The sequence below is a fragment of the Ptychodera flava genome, chromosome 12 (genome assembly GCF_041260155.1).
Source record: "Ptychodera flava strain L36383 chromosome 12, AS_Pfla_20210202, whole genome shotgun sequence".
In the NCBI taxonomy this organism is placed as follows: Eukaryota; Metazoa; Hemichordata; class Enteropneusta; family Ptychoderidae; genus Ptychodera; species Ptychodera flava.
Genome location: NC_091939.1, coordinates 6,435,435 through 6,442,945, shown reverse-complemented (window position 1 = coordinate 6,442,945; position 7,511 = coordinate 6,435,435).

Sequence of the window (7,511 nt, the reverse complement as noted above, 5' to 3'; positions counted from 1 at the left end):
GTATGTATGTATGTATGTATTCTACAAGTATAAATGCATACCCTATATGCGTATATATATATGTATGCATACACGTATATGTATGTATACATATGTATGACCAATGTATATGTATGTATATATATATATATATATATATATATATATATATATATATACAAATTCCTCTCTACATACATATCCTCAGTAGCTGTTCTATCTCTAAAATAAGGCTGATTGTGTAAATTAATTTTTTTACATTTGGCGCCTCGTAAGAGAATGGTTGAAAAATTCCTTAAGGAAAGTTTGAGTAAATCTTTTCCACTTTGGTTAATTGCGATGATGCCCGTATGGAGTGAGCACAAACTCCCCTTTGTAGGCAGCAAAATGATCTGGCAATTGTGACAACAACACTCAGGCTTTTTATGTCAAGAAATAATGGAAGGGGAAAAGTAAACAACAATGACAAATTACAAAATCTGGCTTGACCACACACTGACTCTCTGTTCATTCAACTTGAGTCTCATATGCCGACTTCTGTTGCGTGGAGTGATATGCCTATATAAGGCATCATCACCGGAAATTGCCCGTATATGGGCATCATCGACTGGCATTACCAATAATCATCAATGGCATTGAAATCCCCGTGCATAACTATAAATTTGGCTTCAACCAGTTCATTCATCATTCCGTCGAGGCAAACCTAGACGCGCTACCAGCTGGTAATTGTCAGTCTTGAGTTCCCGTTCTGTTAGTGGGTAAGTAGACCAATATATCACTCCCTTTTGATAACTTACAGGCTCTGCAACACCAAAGGTCGAAGGGACGTTGCGTTCACAGAGTTGTCTTGATGTTTTCACATAATAGTGTCAATCAGATTGCAATACAGGCCGAACGCGCACGGTGATGTTATTTTCTTAAGAAATGCAAAAGTTACTTCAAGTTACAGTGGTCAAGCGGTCCCGCCACGTTAGGTGAATGAATATTTCTTGACGGTGAAATGAATTGTGACAATTGAAGTATATTCTGGATAGGCAAAGTGTTCTTAACGAAAAGGTGTAGTATCGAGACAATAATACTTTCAACTGAAATGTGTAATGGCCGACGCAAATTCCATGTTCTTCTCCGATTGGCATTATTGGCAACGTTTGAGGGATGTTCAGACGACTGGTGCTAAAAGACAGGGATTTATTAAGCGCTAAATAGTAAACACCTGTTGCCTGGTCATGAGGGCTATAGCGCCCGTCTATTACCCCGAGGGGCCGTGTGTTACCAGAAACACATCGCTATTCCCCGAGGCCGTAGGCCGAGGGGTATAGCGATGTGTTTGTGGCAACACACGGCCACGAGGGGTAATAGACGAGCGCTATAGCCCGAATAAAGACCAGGCTATAGGTGTTTTATAACACACCACATGCTCATGTTGTATTGTTATATAGTTTTTAATGTGTTTTGATATTTTGCACTTCAACAATCCATTGTGACAAGTTTACTGGGCGATCTCAGCGGTTTCAGTTATACTTGGTACCACTTTCTTTCAAAAAATATTCTAAGCATACCTAGCGACATCCTCAGTTGCACTTTAATCTTTTCCGTCGATGAACTGTTCAAGTTCCTACGCTATTGGAATGTTGGAAAATGTTGGAAAATCTGTTTTAGAGAATGTGTCGTCACCTATCCCGGACCGACATCATGTTCTAGTCATCCGCCATTGTTGAAAAGCTGCAGACGACACTACGGTCACGTGACGGGCACTTTTCCAAATTTGGTCAGAACTATTTCCCTAGGGAAATAGCTCTTCAAAAAATGCCCTCTGACGTCACTTTTGTCGATCCGGTGGGGACTAGACGTATCTATTTTCTCGTCACGTGACGTATTCTGGCGAATCGCGACACGGAATGAGCATGTGGCGTGTTATAACACTAACTATTTGCCATCAACTCATAATAGCGCATACGCATTACTTTGGCTATGGTATAAAATCAAGGCTCAGTTTTCACACATCATCAGTATTCGTGCGTGTGCATGGGACAACGAAACGTAGAGGTAGACTATTACCCTTGTTATCGTCTCAGGAGCGTTTCACCGGTCAACTTAATTTTTACAAAGTGTTTTCTTTCTAAATAATGGTGAGGTTATCAGCAAAGTCGTGTCATGAAAGCTAGCTTTATTCTGTGACTTCGGTTACGTATGATGCTTTCGCTGCCAAACAGGGACACCTAGACCATGTGTTATGTTGACATGTAGGAAATCTGTTGTCCTTTCGTGGATACTTTCCTCGTCCTTCAAGTTTCTAGCGAGATTTTCTTTTCCACAGATGTACATATCAGAGCAGGGCGATTGTTGCAACTTTGTGCGACCTAGGTGGCGTACTTGCGCAAACCTTAGAATGGCAAATACAAATGTACCATATCCCCCATCCTTTGCGTCAGGAACAACGATGTGTAAAACGTAATTACACCGAGTAGATACACATTGTGCTGTCTTTCAAGAATGTTCAGCGTCCCTCTCTTTCGTCTAAGAGATGTTTTGTTCTTTTAGTTCAGGAGGTTGTTGGGCGTTGGAAATGTCTCAAGTTGAAATAAATCTTCCACCGCGCGCTTGCAGCTTCTGGCGGCTGTCGAGCGATGACCACTTTTTTTCCGGTATTTGACTGTTCATCGAACCCCTTCCCGTACAGCCTTGTGCAACAGATAACTTTTCTACTGTGATTTGCAATGTTTCGATTTTCAGCTTCACAGTCGATCCCAGCTTCCTCATACATATCCTTCAGATTTTTCTGAGTGTATTTACACCTACTGCTTGTTGCGAAAAAACTACTTGACTATAGACGTGTCTCAATTTTGCATAAGTTGCAGATTAGATCGTCCCGATAAACCTATAAGGTGTAGATATTGTTCGTAAGTGGGGACGACTCTGCTGACACCGCTGGTTAGATGGGTCAGAATACTATAAGATTACCTTCGCTTTTGATTTGCAGTAAATGTTAATTGTATAAGTTTTTAGATGGACGACTTTCATTCTGCAAACCTTTTACCAAATCCTACATGAAACTGACTAGCATCCAGATTAACAGCTCATCCATGGCTCTTTATCAGAACATTTTGTAGTTATAAAAGAAGACGATGTATGGCAGCCGTATTGCTGTCTTTGTATCGAAAATGCCACGTTTCAATATTGTCTGCTCACTATTTTCCGTCATCACAGGATCTGCTTTTTGCGACGGTGTCTACAACCAACCTCAACATTCAGTTCTTTCTTGCGTTATTCTGTTCCAATAGTCTTTCTGAACACGATAACATCCATATGATTACAGACGTCGACTTTGAGGATCGTTGCAATATCGTTGGAGTATCGCTCCAAATATATAGTATTGGGGTTTCCTCGTCACCTTTGATGAGAAATATTCCTCTGAAAAAAACACGTGTCGGTAACGTGCATATCCACCTTAAAATACGTTTTAAGGTTCATAATTAGGCCCCATGATCTTCACTCAATCAATCAAACTAACAATGTGAAAATCAAGATTACAAAAACAAAACGTTTGCCACCGTGTGTTGTGCATTCAAGTTAAGGGAATCATGCTTGCTTCCTTTATAGTCACGATGTGTACGTGCAGGAAAAAGTGCATTTTTGTAATTTTCTATGAAGGCGTCATTTTATGAGCGCGGCACCCACTTATAATTCCACCTCTTTAAACGTGTGAGCATGGTCCAAATCAGCGAATTGTGATACTTCTACACTTGTCCTTCAGTTAGAACATTTAAGTGAACTTATATTGGTTTGAAAATAAAATTATGAAAATAATGCATAAAATTCGCAGCTATTGGGGCTTTAAAGGTAATCTTTTATGTAAGCCTGAGATCCCATTATGCATAAAGATGATGTATGCCATTAAAGATCAGGAGATAAAGCAAACTTTATTTGCCATAATTTCTATTTTACACTGTGGTGTGCATGGGTCGTTTTGTATTTACAATGAGATGTTATTGAGTAGAATCACAAATAGAATGACAAACTAGTAACGGTTATTGTTCAAGGTGTGAAGCGGTTACGTAACCCCTCCATGTACGCCTCGCCTCAGGTAGCTCTTGACCATGCTATCTTTGGTAGTTTACGGATTTTCGCCAATTTTTAAGCGAAAGTATGTTCGGCAAACTTCGTGGTGTTGTTGTCGTGTCGTGCTGAGCGTAATTGGCGTGCTGGCGAAAAGGGAAAGTTTTGAGCTTCGGGGAGGAGAGTTTTACCATTTTAAAAATTCCTCCCACATTTTTATGAATATATAATAAGTGTGTTTGAACCAAATTTGAAAGTCGTTTATCGATACTGTCAGATTTTACTCAATGGTTTACTGTCAGTCATATCGTCTTTTACAAGTTCATCATGGGAGGAAATGTTTATGAAACTGCTGGCGTGTTATGTTTTGATTGGCGTGAAGCAGTTTTTCTGCCCTGAGAGCTCACAAAGTAACTATGTTTGCTACGCGACTGGCAGCACGATGCCATCTCGTCGTATTTTTCGCATAATCTCGTGCAATTATCAACCACAAACAAAGTCTCCGAAAAGTTTAACACCTTTGAAGCTCATTTTAATATAAAAAGGCCATAGTTTATCAAGACGATCATGAATCAAACGGCTCGCCGCGTTGTTAGTCTGTCTTTGTATTTGCATGTGGAAGAATTAAATGAATGTTTTTGCTTGGGTTGATGTCAACCGTTGAATTCAAAATGCTGATTCATTCAGGAGAATACAAATTTGAATACCTTCGTATTGTATTACAGGTTCCCAACGGGTAAGTTTCTGCATGGATATGTTTAGACCCTGAAATACATGGGTTTTGGTGTGAGTGCATTGCCGTTGTTTGTCTTTGGTCTCGCATGTTTGTGTATATGTTTTTATTACGTATGAACGTAACTTTGTATATGGGAATCGGACACTATTGCGCGTCAATGCAAAACAGAATTCTTATGAACGACAATGATCGTGTACGCAATAACAAAAATTTGAAAGTCATTTGACTTATATTTCCCGCAAATGTCACCAAAACCTTCCTCTATTACAAAGTATGCAGAGTTTTTTCGGTAGATATTTAGTCTTACTTTTAGTGGGCATTTATGATACTTTCGATTTTGTTTTTATTATGACTCAGGTGCTGAATTCGATTACAAGTATCGGAAACTAAAGCAGTATCAAAGTTGAAACGATGAAAGCCATCAGGTTTAAAATAACAAACTTAGTTGCTGCTGATAGTGAGCCAGCGGAGCTTCTGGTCAATGTAAAGGAGGATGCTACTATCTTCAGAGCCATGACTTGCGCTGAGGCATTACACCCACACAAGTTTTGGTAGGTCAACTTGTCACCATCAGGCATTACAACATTTTCAGTTGAATAGCTATTGATAGTTTTTCATGTTTTTTACATCCATGGAAAGTTACTTGTGCAATTCTAAATTCCACTTATATTAAAAATATGCGAACATAATGACGATCGATTGTTTGATGAGACCATTGACTACGATTAATTTGTATAAAAAGAAATGCCAGCACGAAAAGTAGTACGCTCCCCGGAGGCAGATATCCGGACTCTCAAATTTTCACAATTCTTTTTTGATCTACTACTTTTGGAGGCTCATTTTAAAGCTCTTCTAGTATCACAGTCTTATTTTTTTCGAAACTGGAAGATTTTATTTTCTCAATAGCGTTAATGCAGGAATGACGGCCATTTTCAAATATTTCAAATATCGACTAATGTTAGATAATTTATTTCTCTAGTACCAAACTTAGCATGGTGACCCCTGATTTTTAGCTAACGTGTTTAGACACGTTGGCTATGTCGTAGCGATGTCTGTCTGTCCGTCTGTCCGTGTTTGTGTCTGTCTGTCTGTCTTTTTGTCTCTCTGTGAGTCTGATTACACGACAACGCAAGAAACGCCTGAACGGATTCAGGTCAGATTTGGTAGACAGGTACCATTCGATAATGGCAAGAACTAATTAGATTTTGGTTATGGCAAGAACTTTTTAGATTTTGGTTAGTGTGGCTCGCATATTAATGAAGTTGTGAACTATAATTCTTTCATATAATGGTTTCATATGGCGACAGTAACGACAGTGTCGACATATATCAAGAAATACTGCACGAAATTTCATTAAACTTTTCATAGATGACGATCTCAGAACATTTTGATGATACTGTGGGTGTCATGTCAATTATCTACCCCATTTGCATATTTAATGAACCTTTGTAATTAGTGATATAAATCCTAGATTTTTAGACCAAATGTCATGATACCTACTATAAATATTGATCTGATAGATATGTAATTGTACTGTGAAGTATTGAGAAGTATCGAGCTGATTAATATCTCATTTGCATATTTTATGAAGTTTTGTAATTAATCATATAACTCTAAAATAACTGCACCATAAACTCTGCTAAAGATACTGATCCGACAGATATCTGACTGTGTTGTAAAGCATGTAGTAGTGTGATGTTAATTGAGGGTTCATTTGTATATTTCATGAACTTTATAATTAGTGATATATCTCAGAAGTTATGGCAACAACTCATTTGCATGTATGAAGTTTTATAATTAGTTACATAACTTCGAAATAACTGCGAAAAAATCTCATGAAACTGCTGCAGGTACTGATCTGACAGATATTTGACTGTTTCGTAGTGTGAAGTTAATTAAGGGTTTGTTTGCATATTTAATGAACTTTGTTATAACACCGAAATTTTAACACCAAATTTATTGAAATATGCTACAGATATTGATCAGATAAATATCTAACTGCCACGTGAAGCACTGAGCAGCGTAAAGTTAATGAATTTTGTAATTAGTGTTTTTACTTCAAAATTGCAGCCTTAAATTTCCTGAAACTTGCTACAGATGTTGATCTGATTGATATCATGAAGTATTGAGCAGTGTCAAGTTAATAAACAGCTCGTTTGCATACAAAATCAAGTTTTGAAATTAGTGATTTAATTCCGAGAGTACTGTTCGAAAGTTGATGAAACCGGCTACATATTATAGAAATACCGGACGACGCGCTGATCATTAACGTTTATTTATGGGCAAGGGAGAGAGAAAAGCCAAAAATTAATGGTTGAGGCTTGCCAAGCCCGCTAATTTTGGCTTTCCTCTCGCCCGCGCCAATAAGTAAATGTTAATGGTCAGCACGGAGTCTGTTATTTCCATTATATTATCAACGAACCCCCTCCCCTAAACCGTCAAAATTTACGAAAATTTTCCCGTGCGAACGACAACGGGGCCCCAGAACCTGTCAGTGAGTAGTGCGCGCGCTGCAAACTTTTGAAAATCCGGAGATTTTTTTGAAAAAAAAGAGTCTACACTTGGCCCACAAGTGCTCCATTTTATTTTGTGGTTGATTATGATCTTTTCGTTTTAGCTGTAAAGTTACTGATTATTCATATTCAGGGGCATGAAAACAAACCATTACGGTGTATTTGTGGGCAGTCACGTGGTTCAGCTCGACCAATTAAAACGCGATGAATAGGGCATGGTGATATAA